At 38.4% G+C, this 20,234-nt stretch overlaps 1 pseudogene; it reads left to right on the forward strand.

Moving 5' to 3' along the window:
* The first annotated feature begins 398 nt into the window (after positions 1-398).
* Positions 399-18,050, forward strand: LOC130028601 (GPI transamidase component PIG-S-like; annotated as a pseudogene).
* Positions 18,051-20,234: the final 2,184 nt, after the last annotated feature.

Below are 20,234 nucleotides of genomic sequence, written 5' to 3' on the forward strand. Positions count from 1 at the left end.
AAGGAGAGATTCCTTTTAAGCCATACCTGAATTCTGACCTACAGATATGGTAATGTTTTAGGCAATAAAGTTAGCACTAATTTGTTGTGCTAAAAAGAAACTAATTAATTCACAAACTAAAATATGTTCACATCAAATGAGAAAAATAAAACTTAAGTAATCATTGGAGATATATATATACACAAACACACACGTATATACATATATATCTATATATATACATATATAGTGGTTGTTTCAGAACATGACAAAATAATTTTTAAAGTTTTCCTAACCAAAGGTAGAGATGAATTCTTCATGAATATAAATTGGCCTTATGTGACTAACTTCTAATGAATATAATGAGGTAGAAATGATACTAAATGTCTCTTCTGGAGTGCTGAGATTTCTCTTCTGGAATGCTTGTCCTTGGAAGTGAGCCATTATATATCGAGGAAGCCAAACAGTCCTTGGAAAAGCCACATGTATGTGTTCTGGCCATTGCTCATCTGAATTCTCTGCCAACAACCACCAGCAACTTGCCAGACTGTGAGTGACGGAGGCTTTGGATGATTCAAGCCCAGAGCATTTAAACATGCCCAACTGAGGTTGAATGAAGCATGAATACTTATCAAGCCCAACTCACAAAGCAGATTCCACAGCAAACATTCTCATTAGTTTAAGCTGATAAGTTTTGAGGTGAATTGTTACATTACAAAAGATAACAGAGCATCTTTGTACTTTTCTGACAGGCAAAAGCTTCAAAGAACAATAACACATATGGCTGACTGGGACTTGGAACAAGAACAGAATGTTTAAATATTACTCTGGAGTTTCACTCTGACCAACGATGAGACTACCTTCCAGGACTAGATGTTACCTTCAACTATTGGTTAAGAAGCAACAACAACAGCTCGAGAAGACTTCCCGTCAGGCTCAGCAGCTGCTTAGAAGGTGGCTTTTCATAAATAACTATAAATATTTTATTAGAATGAAAATCTCATTTGTCTGAAAAAAGTTAGAATATTTATTTCTGTACTGACGAAAGTTTACAAAAGTGAATTAGTTCCCTTGATGGGAACATTTACCTTGTGCATATTCAACAAGCTTTTACAGCCTTAACTGAAGTCTATGGGAGAAAAATAAAGACAGATAAGGGATACCACCTTCTTTTTTCAGCATTTGTTTCTCAATTTTATTTTGGGGAGGTAAACACTCAGTGATGTTCAGGAGTTACTCCTGACCCTGTAGTCAGAAATTACTCCTTTATTGCTCTGGGGACCATAGAAGATGCTGGTCATCAAATTCTGGTTGGCCTCTTACAAGACTCTAACTGATGTACTCTCTCCAGTCACTATTGAAATATTTTGAAGTGTTTCTATATGATACTGCAGAAAATGAGCTTTGTTTTAGAACATATCTACTAACAAACATAAAGAAGCCCATCTTGTGTTATAGGGAGCAACAATTAGAGGTGTCACCTTGCACAATATGTACGCAAGTATTTCTGTTGGGTTATTGCAAAAGGTTCAACAGTGAATAGAACTAAAGCAAAGACAATAAAAACCCATCAAAAATTACTGAAACTCAGAATAGTGCTTAAAGACATAGTGCTTGCCACAAAAAGAAGTAGTTTCCATGGGTGATTCACTCTTTATGTTGCAAGTCTCCTGACTCAGGTATCTGACCAAGTGATGTAGGTGAGTTGAGTGAACTGATGAATAAGGGAAGGAGCTGTAACAGAAGGGTGCTACCAATTTTGTTCTCCATATACCTTCATCACCTGCAGAAGTACTTCAGAGGGTTAGGTATGATAAAGTATGCCACGAGTGCCTACACAGCATGGTTGATAGAGTCCCATCAGCCCCATGTGGTAGCCATAAACTGCACTTGAATTCCACTCAATCAATATGGTGGAGAAACTTATTCTCACCATCTGAGTTCCTAAGATCTGTGGACTTATGCTGAAGCAAGAAACTACACTTTGTGGGAAAAATAAGTTTATCCTAAGCCCTGCCTGGGTTTTTCCAGAATATTTACCTTCTTTCACAAAAAAGAATTTCAGGAGAACATGAACAGTGAATTTGAATGGTTTTGTTTAGAGTAATGTGAGTGTAGGGAGAATAAGGGAAGGAAGGAAGGAAGAAAGGAAGGAAGGAAGGAAGGAAGGAAGGAAGGAAGGAAGGAAGGAAGGAAGGAAGGACAGAAGCAGGGATGGAGGGAGGGAGGGGGAGGGGGGAGGGGGGAAGGAAGGAAGGAAGGAAGGAAGGAAGGAAGGAAGAAAGAAAGAAAGAAAGAAAGAAAGAAAGAAAGAAAGACACTCGAGTGCCCTCATTTTGGTTGGCTTAGTTGTTGTTGTTGTCTTTTGGGTTTTGGGTCACACACAGCGATACTCAGGGCTTACTACTGATTCTGTGCTCAGGGATCATTTGTGTCTGAGTTTGGTGACTGTTAATGGTGCCAAGGATTGAACCCTGGTTGGCCACATGCAAGGTAATTGCCCTACCTGCTGTCCTATCACTCTGCATCCCCCAAGCTTTTTCTAAATTAACTCTGAATAACTAAATAAAACCCACATCCCTCAAGATTTCTTAAGAAATGAGGGGTTAATGTCTAAACACTCTGCCTCTCATATCCCTTAAAGAAGTAATTTGATCTGCGCTTTAGACACTTGCTGTGTAAACACACACAAAAGGAAAGCAAAGGGACCCCAGCAGCCTATCTCACCCAATCTCACCCGCCGCCCACATTTGGTAGTCTCAGGCCATTTCCCCACTCCAGGGAGGTGGATGGCGATGGTCAGACAAAGGAAGGAAACAAGGGCCAGGCTGGTTGGTCTTAGTAGTAATTAATTACATGGAAGAAATGTACATCATGTAGGCCCCAGGATCTCTCAAGCACATGCTGCCTGTTCTCTCAGCTTCTGTCCCCATTCTCTCAGACCTGTCTCTTCAGTTCTCTCAGCCCCGTCTTCCCAGGTACTCTAAAGCACGTGTTCCCCAGATTCTCTCAGCCTGTGTTCCCCATTCTCTTAGAGAGCCCTGAAATCTCCCTTATATAGATCATGGTACCCCTAAAGGGCAAAATACCAATTTTGTTGATGACAGTGATATCATCAAAAGGAGTTACAGAAAGAACATTGAGGTGGCAAAACATACATTGTTTCTTTACATCTTCAGGCCAGTAATCTTGGCCTCCTGAAAGAAGATAGAAAACCAAGACTGAAACCTTAATAAGCTACAAGCACTTGGATTTGCATCCAAAAGACCAGTCTTCTAGAGCTTGGAATCTGCATCCCAAAGTTCAGGCCTGGCTAGCACCTGAGATCTGCACTTCTAAGACCAGCTAGGTTTCTGTGAGAAAAGGGAAGCTGCCTCTTACAATATACTGAAATTATTTACTGAAGACAGTTGAAGGGGAGAAATGTTCAGTCTCATCCAAGCTAGTCAGGACACACAGGAAAGCTGCTTCTAGGACAGATTCTCATTTAGTAGATCAACCCACCCTAGAACAGAAAATTCCCTGGGTGTGTTTCTCCTCTTCTTGTCTGACCAACATATAAGCATACACAATATAAATCATTTTGTATGGATACAGTAAGAAATGCCTTAATCTTATAGAATTGCTTTCCTAGGGCCATCTCAATCTCAGACTACAGTGCCCAGGCCAGATAGTCTTTCCTGTTGCTAGCAGGGTCCTAGTCTTGTCATTACTTTTGGATCATGACAGCATTTCCCTATAATCAAACTCTTAACCTATAGTTAAGAATCGTGGCACTTTGGCCTGCTCCATCTCGATGCCAGGGTAGCACATAACTTACTGACTTGCCCTGGTTCCATCGAGTGCCATCTTTCAGTAGGCAGGGGTCACACCCACCAACTGACCCCCAGGACCATGTAATTCCATTAATGGCCAAGACCCAGAGACTATTGTTGGGATCGGGAGTTCCCTAGCCCTGGGAGGCGCGGAGAGACCAGATAGACACAATTCCTGCAGGAGTAAAAACGGGGTTTATTTAGACCAGCATGCTGGGGCTCCGCAGCATACCCCAAAAACGGGCAGTGGCTGAGAGCCCCGAACTTCTTCAAAGGGGATCTTATATAGGCCTTCACTGGCCGTTACAGCAAAGCTCGCGCATTTCATAGCCAATAGATTTGTAACAACATATACTTTCTTAACCAATCCATTTAAAAGTTCCTCACTCCTTAGCCTATAGATTCAAAGATCAGCATTTACGTACATCATTGTCAGCACAAGCAAGGTTATAGCTGGAATCATTAAGCCTTAGGTAATCTCCCTTGACCATCCTCGTTTTGAGTTACCCAAGTCTGCAGGGTGCTTTAGTGAGACAATACATTCCAGGAAAGGGCAATTTCCCCCAACCACCCGCATCCTGAGTTATCCTTTACCCAAATCTGCAGGGTGCTTTACTGAGACAATACATTTCAGGGACAGTAAATCACTTTCCAAGTCCCCTCTCCCCCAGGTGCAAAGCAGCCAAGCAGTTTTACAGAAAGCAATGTTGCAAGTTAGCTAAAGTACACAAAAATTTGATGCCCTAATATGGATTCTTTCACTATAAAACCCAGCTCCCGGAAGTGCACCGCAGCATTTGCAGCTGCGCGACATCTCATTCTTACTTTGGACATTCTGGCAGGCTACCAAATGTAACCTGCCCACATGGCAGAATCTGGCAAACTCCCCGTGGCATACCAAATATGCCAAATACCAGTAACAATGATGGGTCTCATTCTCCTAACCCTGAAAGTGCCTTGAATATGGCACTTTTTAAAATCTCAGGGCTAGGACGAAGGAGACATTACTGGTGCCTGCTCGAGGCAATTGACGAACAACAGGATGATCGTGATCTATACAAAAAGAACATTTCATTAAAGTAAACTATTCAAAAGACATAAGGAGAGGAGAAAGGCAATATTAACTTACAAGTTCAGTGTCCTAGAAGGATGAGACCTTACAAATAAACAGATTCTGATTAAGGGAAAAACTGATTAACTGGTTGAGGAAGAAAGCATAGAAGTGGTTACAGACAAACAAAGGAATGGGAGTGACTCGAGAGCACTGTGATGGGTGCAACCTGATAAATGTAAGCTCCTGGTACTCCAAGAAGTTGCCACAGATTCTGTGCAGGACTTCAGATGTAAGCAACCATCAATCATCCTTTCTCTGTCCTATGGTTGAGTGCCCTGGAGTGTATCACTATCCTTATTTCACAGTGCACTTCTGGAGAAATCAAAACTCAGAGACAACACTCTCTAAGCTTAGAAGTAGAATAGTATACTACCACTGGACTTTACAAATACGGAAACTATATGCAGAAAGCCCTCAATTACTAGACAGCATTTCCTTTGCCTTATTACACATTATAAAATACAACAGAAAATTAAAGGTTAATTGTTAATAACACACATCCTAATGTCGAGCTATGGTCATCCTTGCCCTGAAATTCTCATTTAACTTTATTGCATATTGCATATTGCATATCAATGATTTCATATGTAAAATAAGTGTTCCAATTTTATAATCCATATAGCTCTTAGAGACACACATAATATGAAAAGTACATAGAACATGGTATCTGTTGCCATGGAGAAAACTTAATTGATACATAGAATGGGGTTATCTGATACAAAAGTACTATGTAAACATTATATATAGATTCTGTGCAAAACTATAAGGGCTTGACTTTACACCCTAAAAATCTATTGCATATCGTCATGGTCATTAAGTAAATTTATTCTATTCTAAATGGAATTTTTATCTCACTTAAATTTAAGTAGGCATCTACTTTTATTAATGTCAAAATTGTACTAACTTAAAATTGAGACTCATTAATAGTTTACAATTCTGGTATCCAATTTTGACATTATTGTTAGCACAAGAATTAATTTGTTCCTGAGCTAATGGCTCTTGAGAACTGTATGAATGATGAGTATACAAAACTAAGAAATTTAAGGAGTCAAAGTTTATTGTACAATTCTGGAAGAAGTTTCTGATTTTTCCCCAATGTTTAGGCCTCTCTTTTTACAGTTGCACAATGTCACTTACCCTGTACCTCAATGCCAGTTCAATGTACAACATCTTAAGCCCTGACCCTTTCTGTCTGCTCACCTCCAGTGTATGATGGCCCAATCTTATTTCTACATCTTTCTCTGTCAAGTGTAAGTGTTCCTAGCCTGAAATCTGCAGCTTGAATCTTGTTATTTGTGTCCCCTTGTTGCTCTCTCCTCTGCCTCTTCCCTTCCCTTCCACCCCATTTCCTATTTTCACTGGATGCTCTTTCCAGTGGGAGAGATTTAATATGAAAAATTGAATTAATTAGTTCCCTTCCACACCACTATATCCCACTCTTCAGTACAGATTCACAAAAGTTTAAGAAATTTTGGGAAACTAACTTTTTTTTATGGTCTTTGTAGTCTTTATCTTACATTCTTATTCACATTTTTATCTTAACCCATCTCTCTTTACCACCAGAATCATCAATATTTTTCTTCGTTTCCTATAGCCTGGCTGAGCCATCATCTTTCACTAGCATGCATTCTTCCAATTTTCTCTCTGCTACCGTTTGTTCTTGCTATTTTCTCCCAAAGTCATTCCTTTTAAGTGTTGGTTTCCTTTTTCTTAGTTTTTTCTGCTATAATTATCTTCATCTCAAGTAATATATTCCAAAAACCTAATTCTTGCCTGGTATCAGTGAAATATCATGCATGGGTCACAGAAAATAGCGCAGGTCTGATGGTGCATTTTCATAATTGAAGTTATAAACTACTAAAATTACTTCAGGGTTGTGTACAGAGTAATATTTTATCAACATATTTTGCCATCTACTAAGATAGAAAAAATTCAGAATTCATGTCTCAAATATCTTTGCATACTAAACCTTATAACTACCTGATAAAGATTATCTCAACGTATTTTGTCATTATTGAGAGATAAATAGATTTATGAGATGCCCTAATGGTAAGAAACAAGATATGTGTGTTACCTAGGTTGAGTTGTAAATTTGTCACAAATCAGATGAGCTACATACCTTTATGTTCCAGGAAAATTCTAAAATTCTGTTTTAGCAGGCCAACATTAATGAATAACAAACACTGCTTAGAGTGTAGTAGGCTTGAGCTACTTCAATAAATGCAAAGATAATAGCCCATAGGCCAATGCACACCCCTAGAAAAAAAATTTCCAGTGAGGATAAACTTTGATTTAAAAGGACAGAAAAACAAAGCATTAGTTGAAATAGCGTATAATAAGGTAGTTTGTAAAAGGTTTAATTATTCACATCTCCAGAGGAGGGTATGATGTTATAGTGGAAGAAGAAATCATAAAACTTAGCAGCAGGGGTTCTTCTTTGCAGGTATTAAATAGGTAATTAATCTTAACTGCAAGAGGCAATTAAGCCATATTCGGTAAGGTGAGAATTTTTAGGCTACAATTAGAACAAAACTTTAAGTCAAAGAGGAACTGGCAGGAAAGCAATATAAATGACATGTATGAGTAAAAGTTAACCTTCATAGTGTTTCAGATTTTGTTTACAGCCACTTAACTTGTATGAGTTAAAACACTTTTATTTATAAAAATATACTGGAGTTTCCCTTATTTTTGTTTCTTAGGAGTTACTATAGGTATACTAGTGTAGATGACAAATATATAAATCTAATTAAATATTCTATGTATGACATATATGCAATTTCACAATAAATCTATAGAAATATAGGTTGGAACAAATTTTGTGTCAGGAAAATTAGTAATGTAAATTCAGTGTGGAAAATTAGTAATGTAAAACAAAAAACACTGTTTCATATTTCTGAAGAAAAATCTGAAAAGAGTCATCCTTGAGTTTATCAACTTCCTCATAAAGACAGAACTTTGAGAGTTACTTTCAATCAGTTACTGGAAGATGCAAAGAGCAGAATTATGACTCTATTTCACTTTCTTCCTAAGGAAGTTCCAAATACATATGGACTTACATACTCTCTAGCTGCATAAATAGGATTAATTACACATACAGTGTGGAAGCAGTCATGTAGTTCTTATACACATCTTCAGAATCACTATTATACTTCTCTTCCCATGCCTTCGTAAATACCCCTTCCTCCCTTAGTTAACTCATTCCTTACAAACATTTGCCCCTAAACCCACACCCATTTGTGTACTGTCTCTTTAATCAACTTTCTGCTCTCACACTCCATCTTGTCCTCGAATCTTACTCTGACAAAGAACTTGATCTTTTAGATGGAGGCTACTCACGTATTTTTTGAACCCCAGAGAGTTAAAATTCGAATTTAGATTCTACAGCTTCCTTGAGATCCAAGGTGGCAGAAATTAATTTTAAACTTTAAAAGAATGGGTTGGTATGATAATTTGCTGCAACTCATCTATCACTTGGCGGGAATTTACCTGGGTTCTCCCTGAAAATACTCTTGAGATTCAGGGATAAACAGGAACTACCTTGAAACCTCCTTTATCAACATGGCCATTCAGAATCTGTTTTTATAACATTAGTAGAATTCTTTTCTATATATTTAATAATGCAAGTTCTTAAAAAAAATCTTACCTAAGGATAGCTTTTACTTTTGTCCCATATAAAATATTAAGTATTTAATGTTTGAAAAATATTTTAACTGAGTTTGTAAATTTAGAAGTTAGAAGGGATAAAATATTGATAGTTATTAATAGTACCACCATAATAAAATGCAGTGCTGTTTAACTCTATTTAAACCATAGACTAGATGGTTTATTTATTTAGTTTATTAATTTAGCTTGCCTGGCTGTCCTCACTGGGGTCCCTTGGAGGGGGATGGGTTGAGTTTCCCTCCCTGCCCTGAGCAGAGTCTCGGCAGCTGAAGACCCCTGCAACAAGCCACAGCCATGCTTAAGACCACTCTCCACATGCTCAGACAAGCCTCACACATGAAGGAACCAGTAGAGGAACCCAGGTGTGCGGGACCTGGGGCTGAGATCTCCAAGCCTGCTCAGCTGGGGACTGGGCCTCCTCCACCCAGATCCCTCATCTTCCAGTAGCTAGACAGTTACACCCACCAACTGCCCCTGGCGCTGTGTAATCTTATCAACGATCAAGATCCAGAGACTCTAAAACTAAGCTCCCAGAAACATTTGCGGCTGCATGACCTCTTACTGTCTAGTTCTCACTCTCAGTGAACCTTGCAGGCTACTGAGTATATCCTGCCAACATGGCAAGTTCCCCGGGGTGTATTCGATATGCCAAAACCCAGTAACAATGGTGGGTCTCATTTCCCTGATCCCAAAGAGCCTCTAATGTGGCACTTGCTAAAATCTCAGGGCTAGGACGAATGGAGACATTACTGGTGACTGCTTGAGGAAATGGATGAACAACGGGATGACAGTGACAATGATTCAGTGACCAGTGTCTTGCTGTGCTTTGGGCTTATTCCTGATTCTGTGCTCAGGGATCACTCCTTAAGGGTTTCAGAAGACTATAGGAGTGCCTGAGATCAAACCCTAATTAGCCTCATGCAAGGCAAGAGTACTACCTGCTGTACTAGTACTCTGGTCCCTAAATGTATTTAAACCATATATATGGTGTTTTAAACAACGTAAATGTATTTGTCTGTCTGTTTGGGTATTCTCGGGAAGTTCTGAGAACTGAGAGGCCATTTCCAGTGATTCCTTTTTTTTTTTTTTTTTTTTTTTTTTTTGCTTTTTGGGTCACACCCAGTGATGCACAGAGGTTACTCCTGACTCTGCACTCAGGAATTACTCCTGGCGATGCTCAGGGGACCATATGAGATGCTGGGAATCAAACTCGGGTCAGCCATGTGCAAGGCAAACAATGTACCCACTGTGTTATTGCTCCAGCCCCCTCCAATGATTCTTAACCAGCTGGTGGTCAGTTCAAAGTGGAGGCTGCCAGGATGTAGTAAATGTTTTCCTGTTTGGGCCTGGTAGTGCTGCTGTTTACCCAGGCCTCCCCAGTGGCATTCAGTGTTCTCAGGGCTATACGCAACAGTATTCAGAGGCCTGCGGGGCTATGCTTAGAAATATTTCAGGGACCAGGTTAAGCTAAGGACCAAGCAGGTGGACCACAGGTAAAGCATGCTCCTGAACACCTGTACCAACCCTCTGAATCAGAAATGCACATTTTTACACTTTAGAAGATTGTAAGTTTAACATCAGTGTATCTGCAGGTGTGATTTCTCACGCTGGCCCTCTTTTTGGCTTGTGGGTAGCTAATGTCTTGCTACATCTTCATATGATCTTTTATTCTTTACACCTTGCCCCTGAGTCCTCTCTTTAAACCCTAATTTCTTTTCTTATACGGATAACAATTCCACAGTTTGGATTTGGCTTATCTTAATAGCCTCATTTTAACTTGATTACCTTTTTGAAAACTCTTTCCAAATGTAGTCACTTCCAGAGGTATTAAAGATTAGATTTTAAATGCAAATATTAAGATAATATAATTAGATCAATAATATATACAAATAGTAGAAAAATAGCATAAACTATGGAATTAGAGAGACCTGTGCCAAAATTCCAGTTCTACTCATTTGCCTCATCATTTGTAGTTATTTAAATCTACAGAGAGAAGATGTAATTTCCTTAAGTAGATACAATGGACAATAGTTATTAATGATAATGCTATTTCTGACTTCCACAAACTGCAACGTTGAAAACTACACTGGGTATATTTCCAGTCTCTTTTCACAGCTAAACATCTGTCCTCCATTGACCCAAGACAATTTGTCTTTGTTAGAGAAGTAACTGGATTTCTTACCTGTAAAATGGAAACTGTACTTTTTACTTCATGTTGTTGCAAATTTTAAACTATATATAGAAAAACTCATATACCAATGCCTAGAAAAAAGTATCAACAAATATAAAAATGTATGTTTTTAAGAGAACTAATTTACTGTAAATATTATTCTGCTGCTCTTGTGCAAAATTTTCAGAATAGATCTTATGATTTAGAAAAGCAATTTAAAATGTTCAGAATGACAAATATTTTTAATTTGAAGTTTCTAAAGTGAGGTTTTAAAATTATAAAAGTTTATACTTGAGCAAAATTTATTTAGGCCAGCAATTATTCATCACAAATTTATTGGTCATTTTTTCCCCTAATCATATGTGTTACTATTTTTGTTTCTATTATTCTTTTCTTTCTAGTATAAATGCCTCAGGGATATAAAATTAGCTAAATAAACTAAATTATAATAAACTAAAAAGTTACCTCACAAAACAAAATTAATATTATAGTATTTAAAAAGATAGTATCCATATTAAGATGTTCAAATCTAAATATTTCGTAAACTTATTATGTCAAAATACACAAATTAAAGTTTTATTCTTGTATAAAGCAATATTTTTTCTATTTTTAAATAATTTGACAAAGTTTCTTATTCATCTAAAAGCAACATTTTATGGGTGTATGAATTGGTGTTTCTGTCTAACATTTTTGCTGATATATTTCTCTTTGAGCTAAAATAAATTTTTTTCTAAGAAGAAGATATGTGTGGTTAAAAATTGTTTAGGAATTATAATATAATGAAGTAGGTAATGAAATAAGAAAACCAATACAAATTACTATCATGATCATTAAAAGTTAGAGACAATATATATATATTACATACTTGTTGATAAATCATATGAATTACTGTTATTCTAGTTATTGCTATTAATGTTAAACTCCCTTGGTAATGTAAATTACTCCTTGGTTTTACTAAAATTATTAATCCTTCTAAAATTAAGTTTTATTCAATCTCCTGATTCAAGTATTTTAGTGAGAGTTCACTGATTTAAGAGAAAAGCCAAAAGCTCTTTTGTGTGACTCATAAATTTTTGCAGATCCAAATGCCTATGAGCCTCACATCTAGATACTTTACACTTGCTGTGAAAGTCATATTCAAGTTTATTTCCAACAACAAATATACTCATATGTGCCTGCCTGATTTGACTTAAAAACAAAATATCCTGGGCAAAATAGTCATGATCCCAGAACTCCAGAAAAAGAATGAACATTCTTAAGCATAAGAATGTGAAAAAGCTCTAAGGTGAATTTAATGAATGTATTGAAATGAGCAAGTGTTAGAATTACTATAATCAAGTAGGCCAGGTGACAGAATTATGAGAATTGATAAAAAAGTTGGGGCAGCCAGATCCTTCAGGTCCTAATGTATATAAGAAGTTAGAAGAACAGTAAGAAGTTCTTGGAAGAAACTCAATCTAAATAATACCTGAATTGTACAATTACAATTGTAATTCTAATTAAGACAACTACACCTGCTTTATTTAGAATTTATTAGAAGATTCATCATGAAAACCAATTAGAGGTTTTGATGATGATGATCCCTCTCTCAGACAGTAAAGAGTTATGATTGTCTTGAAAAGAGTGGCTAACTGACATCGAAATATGAAGGGATAAATAGCATATCACCAAGTTGACTTCATTATACATTTGATAAGTACCTAAAAAACTAAAAGTTCATTTATAACTTGTTTTCTTTCTTTCTTTCTTTCTTTCTTTCTTTCTTTCTTTCTTTCTTTCTTTCGTTCTTTTTTTTTTTTGAGGATGGGATCTCTCTGGCTTGACATCAATAAGGAATATTAATTCACCAGCATCAGAGAGATTTTTACTTTGAAAACGTGTTTCCACTGGAAACGCGTTGAGCTGCTTTTGGGGCTTGGTTATGGGAATAGCCAAGCATTGGGCATCTGGGTTCTTTCTAGGCTTGGGTATGGGAGAGCCGAGAGCCTGGCTCTCTCAGTAGTAGGAACTTCATTTCTTTTTTTTTTTAACTTTTATTTGGGCTGGAGCGATAGCACAGCTATAGGACGTTTGCCTTGCACACAGCCGACCTGTCAGACCCAAGTTCGATTCCTCTGCCCCTCTCAGAGAGCCCCGCAAGTTACCGAGAGTATCTCGCCTGCATGGCAAAGCCTGGCAAACTCCCCGTGATGTATTTGATATGCCAAACACAGTAACAAGAAGTCTCTCAGTTGATATGTGTACTGGGTCTGCTAGAGCAAATCGATGAACAACGGGAGGACAGTGCTACAGTGTGGGGAGGAGGGTGACTGGGGAATGTGGCCATACCTGGTTGTGCTCAGACTTACTATTGAGTCTGTGTCCAGAGATTAATTCTGGATTGCTGAACCTCAAACCTGAGTCAGCCATATGCTAATATCTTGACATTGAGAAATTAAGTGGGTAATTAAGAGAGAACTGAAAGGCCTGGGGCGGGGATTGGGGTTGGGGAGAGGGAAGGGTTACTGGGATAATGGTGAAACCCAAATGGAAGGATTGGTGTCATAGTTTTGCAGCTGTGTAACAATGACTTCCATTGTATCATATAATGATGACTCAATAAAAATAAATAAATCAGGGTTAATCACAGGAGTTAATCATGGTCCTCCCGTTGTTCATCGATTTGCTCGAGTGGGCCCAGTAACATCTCCAAAATAAATAAGAAATAATAATAAATAGTTTTCAGAGGATAGCATAGAGATCATATTACAATAGATGTCTTAAATACATATTACAATAGATGTTAGTAAAAATCCCCTAATATCCCTTTCCTTCTCTACTAGTATAATTAGTTGAGTTTTGTTTGTTTGTTTGAGGGCCATATTTTGTAGTGCTCAGGAGCTACTCCTGGATCTACATGTAGGAGTCACTCCTAGCAGGCACAGGGAACCATATGGGATGTCAGGAGTTGAATCTGGCTTATCCCTGAGAAAGAAAAACACACTATCACTATGCTGTCTCTCTGGCCTTGAACCATATTGATTTTTAAACTGAATACACAGCTACCAAGAATAAAGACTGCATTCTATCTTAGGAAGAATGACAACTAAATTTTGAACAACAGTTTATGTATTTAGTATTATGTATAATATCTAGAACTGTTTTAAGCTAGTTGGATCTGTTCAGCCATATTGTTACTTATTGAAGAATGAAGGAACAACTTGATGCTGACTTATCCATCTTCAAAAAATATTATAGGGAAAAGTGTATTGTCATAATTTTACCCTTTTCCTTCCTTTATGTAATTCACATGAACTGGGGTCACAAATGCACATGGTTGTAGTGCTTGCACATTTGGTCATGGTGTTTGCCAGGGACTTCCCACATGTGTTTGCCAAGGTCATTCTCTTTATTTATGGTGTTTGCAGTACATTCAATTGAAATGTTCACTGAAGTTCCACACTCCCATAATAGTTCTTGTGCATCTTCTATTTGTGGGAGTCCTAAAATTTAGAGGGACCGTTTTAACTTAGGCAGCATCAAGTTCTAATTCATAGTCTCACATTTACAACACTTTTTACCAAGCTATTCAATTGGCAGTGAAAAATGAGGAGGGGTACAAACCAATTAAATAAGGCATAAGATAAGACTTGGCAGATTGGTATGATAGTGCAGTGGATATGAAGTAAATATGAAGTACAGTATATGAAATATTTCAGAGCTGTATTAGCAAGCCTACATGTTACTTTAGTTTAAATGGGCCCTCTCAGTAGAGCAAGGTTTTGTTTAGTTTTGGTTTGGGAGCCAGACCCAGTGATACTCAGGGCTTACTCCTGATTCAGCCAGGTTCTTATTAGTCCTTGCCTTCTTGTGTCACTTAGTGCCTTTGCTAGCAGGCTGCTGCTTTAATTAATAACTTAGTATTCTGAAGACCTCTGGCTCCAGCCACAGCCACGCTTAAGATCACTCTCCACAAGTTCGGACGAGCCTCACGCATGAAGGAACCGGCAGAGGAACCCAGGTGTGCAGGACCCAGGGCGTAGATCTCCAAGCCTGCTCTAAATGGAACTGGACATCCTCCACCCAGATCCCCCATCTTCCAGTATGTAGGCGTTACACCAAACAACTGCCCCCTGCGCCATGTAATCCCATCAACGGCCAAGACCCAGAGACTATAAAACCCAGCTCCCAGAAGTGCTCGGCTGCGAGATATCTTATTACCTAGTTCTTGCTCTGGAGAACCTGGCAGGCTGCTGAGAGTATCCTGCCCACAAGGCAGAGTCTGGCAGACTCTCCGTGGCATATTCAGTGTGCCAAAAACCGGTAACAATGATGGGTTTCTTTCTCCTGACCCTGAAAGAGCCTCAAATGTGGCACTTTCTAAAATCTCATGGCAAGGACGAAAGAGACGTTACTGGTGCCTGCTTGAGGAAATCTATGAACAACAGGATAACAGTGATACAGTGATTCTATGGCAGTTGTCCCCATCTCTTAATTAGTCACTGATACTACCATTGTAGTTAACACATATAATGCTTTAATCAGAGAGGATCATTACAATGTCATTTTAATTTTAATAATTGTCTGTTACAGTATCATTATTAGGATTTTAGTGTTTATTTCTACCGAATTTAAGAGAAATATCTGAAAAAATAGGGAAAATCACACCTGTGGAACTCAGGGTTTAATCTGTGCACAGATATTACTCCTTGCAGGGCTCAGTGAATTGGTTGCATGCAAGACAAGCACCTTACCTGCTCTATTATCTCTCTCCAGGACTGAAGAAAAAGTTTTTTTAAAGAATAATCTGCTTTCTGGTTCTGGAGCAATAGCACAGCAGGTAGGGCCTTTGCCTTGAATTCGGCTGACCAGGGTTTGATTCCATATTCCATATGGTCCCCCAAGCACCACCAGGAGTTATTCCTGCGTGCGTGAACCAGGAGTAACCCCTGTGCAACGCTGGGTAAGACCCAAACAGTGAAGAAAAGAAAGAATAATCTGCTTTCAATATCTTGCCAAAATCAAAAAGAGTTGCAAGAACTGTAATTATGTTTTACTGCCTCTATCACAAACATTTGTTAGCAGCAAATTGAAATAAATCATGGACTCTAGTTTCCAATGTTTTATGAACAATTGATTCTCACTCTTTAATGTTAGGTCTGGTGTTAACCATTGATCTTTGATTAAAGTGGATTGTTTAACTTTGTCTAGAAAATTTATGCTAGTATGAAAAACAAAAGGCAAAAGAAGAAATTCTGGTTAATAAGAAGAATGCATGTGTCGCATTTTCAAGTTAGGCACACTTAATATTACATAATATTTTAGTTTTGAAAAAAAATTACTTCAATTTCTACTAGGAGAAGAAAATACCAAGAACTTTCATAACACAACTGTGAAAAAAAGGTTTTTGCTTCCTTTTGTTTCTTGCTAAGTATATTACATATATTCAAGGCAATACAGTCATTGGAAAAGTTATAAATATTTTTTTCTAGTGACAAAATATTTATGTGATATCATCACATGTAAGATAATTATGTATATTATTGATCTAGTAAATTATATTTATATAAGAAAATAAATTGATTTTTCTGGTTTGAATCAGTGTTTCAGTATACATTTAAGTTATATGTTTATTCTAGATTTTAGTAACATATTTCTAATTATTTCTTTATTAGAAATAACATATTTCTAATTTGTGTGTGTATGAGGGCTGGAGTGATAGCACAATGGTAGGGCATTTGCCTTCCAGGTTCAGTTCCTCTGTCCCTCTCAGAGAGCTCAGCAAGCTACTGAGAGTATCGTGCCCTCACGGCAAAGCCTGGCAAGCTCCCCATGATGTATTCGATATGCCAAACACAGTAGCAACAAGTCTCACAACGGAAACGTTACTGGGCCTGCTCTAGCAAATCAATGAACAATGGGAGTCCAGTGACAGTGACAGTGACAGTGATATGTGTGTAGTGCTGGGGATCAAAACTAAATCTCATACATTTAAGGTGTTCTGTTACTGAACAACATCTTCAATCCAAGATTTTCAGTACAAAATGAAATATTGAGGAACAGATATACACGCTAGGACAGTCCTCTCTTCAGACAATTCAATCTCATAAGTCAAGGGAAATACCAAAATTTTCATCCAAATTGTGGGAACCCTTTATAACAAATACCATACCTATGTTTATTTTTAGAATTTCTATAACTTTATAAAAATAGTAAATATATTGAGGTAATGGTGTGTGAATTCACTTTAGAATAAGGATTATATAGGCTATTAAATGGTTAACTTGTGCTTTAGCATTAGGGAAATCATGAGAAAAGATATTTACCTCTATGTCATCTTCTCACTAAAAAAATAGTAATCTATCTCAAAAAGAAAAAAATCTTTTTTTCCTAATAGACACATATTTATAGTGTAAAAAGAAAGAGATTCAAGCGAACATTCCAAATATATGTTATTGAATACTGATGTAGTTTCTTCTGAGTCTGAATTTCCTTATGATTTTTTTTGAAGTTTGATATATAGGTACATATCAATATGTATATTGGAAGTATGCTGCAAAGCTGTCAGTGGTAAGGTAAAGGTAAAGGTAAAGGCCCTCCCGTTGTTCATAGATTTTTTGCTCGAGCAGGCCCAGTAACATCTCCACTGGAGACTTTGTTGTTACTGTGTTTGGCATATCGAATACAGCAGGGTGGCTTGCCAGGCCCAAAGCCTACAATGGCTCGGAGCTGCCAGTTAAGCTGGAGGTGGACATGGTGCCTGTGATGGAGGTGTTCCTGGCGCAACTGTGGCTGCTCTTTGGAATTCCCCAGCCGCAAATGCCCCCAAACTGCCTGTTTCTCGGGCCTCTGAGTGGAGGGCTGATGACCTGGGAGGTGGACCGGCTGCTGTGGGCGCGGACCGTGGAGAACCTGGCCACGGCCACGTCCACTCTCACTTCCATGGCCCAGCTTCTGGGAAAGATCAGCAACATTGTCATCAAGAACGATGTGGCCTCGGAGGTGTACCGGGCTGTGGCCGCCGTCCAGAGGGCGGCCGAAGAGCTGGCCTCAGGGCGCCTGGTTTCTGCCTTCACCTCCAGCCAGGAAGCCGTGACGTCCTCAGAACGAGCTTTTTTCGACCCTCACTCCTCCACCTCCTCTATTTCCCCGATGACCAGAAGTTTGCTATCTACATCCCGCTCTTTCTGCCCATGGCTGTGCCCATCCTCCTGTCCCTGGTCAAGATTTTTCTAGAGATGCGCAAGTTCTGGAAGAAGCCTGAGAAGAGAGACTGAGCAGGGCAGCGTCTCTGGAGAAGCTGCCTTTTGGCCGGCATGAGGTGTAAGGTGGAGAGGAACATTCACAGGACCTGCCACCAGCTACTGGTTGTGTCTCCTGCCCATCGCCCTCCAGCCCAGACACAGCACTCCATCCTGGGATTCCCTCCCCTGCTCTCCCCTCCCCTCCCCTCCCTCCCCTCCTCTCCAGAGTCACATTATCTGGCTCCAACTTGAAGGCCTTTGCCTCTCAGCTTGGGGGCCAGGCACTGCTGGGACATCTGCTCTGTCCATCGTTGTCCCTGTGCTCTGAGAGGATGCATCTGGGGAAAGCCCTGTGTGGAACTTGCACCCTGCCTGCTGCTCTACTTCTCCAAGCCCTCTGAAGGTGCCCTGAAACCCCCTGGTCCCGCACTCCTGTGGAGGGACTGCCACTCCTGTTGGGTCTGGCTTGATCAGAAGGAGTCCATGAAGCAGCAGTCTGGGTACCCAGAGTCATTTCAGGGAGGCCAATGGTGATGGGGACCCATCTTGCTCCAGCACTTCTCTGGGGTGCTGTGGAGAAGCTACTTTGTCTCTCAGTCTCTCACTACAATGGCACTGATGATAACCTCACTTGCTGAGGCGGTTGTGAGAAGTCGCGTGCTGAGTGAGTGAGTGAGTGTGTGTGTGTGTGTGTGTGTGTGTGTGTGTGTGTGTGTGTTTCTGGGCCTCAATAAACATGGGTTGTCAGTGGTATAGCATGTAAATTGCTTTACACAAAAAAGTGTCACATATTTAGCCATTAATAAAAGTAGCTCTTTTTATTATAAACCTTTGTCCCTCTTATCCTCTTGATACCCAATTTTTGCAGATTATTTCCTGAGTCATTCTTTTCTTCCTCTTCCTCAGTATTGCTATCATAATCTACTATCAGTGGTTTTTACTGAAAAGAATAAAGGCATATGCTTGGTTTCTTGACATAAAAATACATATTTTTATTTATTTTTTTGTAATTTTATCTAAAACGTGTTTACGGAAATAAACATCGGTACTTTTGCCAGGTGTTAGGCTTCACTGTTATGAGGATACTGCCCCACCATGCACCACAGAAGAAACAGGCACAAATAAATAAAGTTTTAGAAAACAGAAATGTAATTCAGAAAATAGGTCACTTGAGGATGAACATGGTTCCTCAGCCCGTACCAGTCTTGGCTTATTGAGCTGTATGAGTAATTTTTCTATAATATTGACTCATATGTAATTGGTACTCTAAATGTTTCCCAAAAGGTGCTCATTCAGAGCTTCTACTTACTCATGGCTACATCTGCGTTTTGGTATCTACAGACTGGCATTGCTTTTATGCCTTAATTTTAGTCTCTTTGTAACTCTACTTCAATTTTGAGTAAGGTCCAGTAGGTTACAATTTTCCTTATTAAAAAATTCTCTTGTTCTAAGATAGACCATAGAACACTATTAAGCCTCTAAATTGGGTTCTTTAGCATCAAATGTATTCATCCAATCATCTCTAACTTGTTTATGGACAACGGTCATGATGACATATGCCTAAGACAGGATCATCTCCTTTGAATAAGATGATAATTTGGTCATTTTTTTCTCAAAACTTATTTATATTTTAAAATTTAACTGATTTATTTCAAGTAACAAAAAAGTTCCATGTATTTACATTATCTTATGGTTCCTCTTAAAATGCTAAACAATAATATCTGAATGGCATCATCTATTAGTTACTAAACAGAAGACATGGTACATATCTATTGATATCTTCTGACATATTTTCAACTAGCTTAGGGTAGAAATTTTTTTCTTTGATTTTTTTGTAAATAATGACTAATCTATTAATTTCATCTGACTGTTATTTAATAATAGCATATACAATGGTGATGCTATCATTAATAACTACTTAAGATTCAATCAACGTGAGTAAAAAATAAAATTATGAGGGTTGGGCATATCTGAATCACCATAATCAGCAACCCAATACCTTGGAAGATTTGATATTTACTGGAGGGTATAAAAACGCTACCGAAGTGAACTTTAGTCATTTTATTTTTAGCTAAATGCTTCTTAATTCTATTATATTGTAACTAAAATGTTCTGCAGTATTATATAGAGGAAGCAAGATTGGCCACTGGCTGATAATTATTGAATCTTATTGGTAATTACAGGGAAATCATTAAAATATACCTGAAATTTTTACATATTGATATTTTTCATAGTAAATCTATCCTTTTTTTAAGTTAAAACTCTGGCTG

The sequence above is a fragment of the Sorex fumeus genome, unplaced genomic scaffold (genome assembly GCF_029834395.1).
Source record: "Sorex fumeus unplaced genomic scaffold, SorFum_2.1 ptg000003l, whole genome shotgun sequence".
Classification (NCBI taxonomy): domain Eukaryota; kingdom Metazoa; phylum Chordata; class Mammalia; order Eulipotyphla; family Soricidae; genus Sorex; species Sorex fumeus.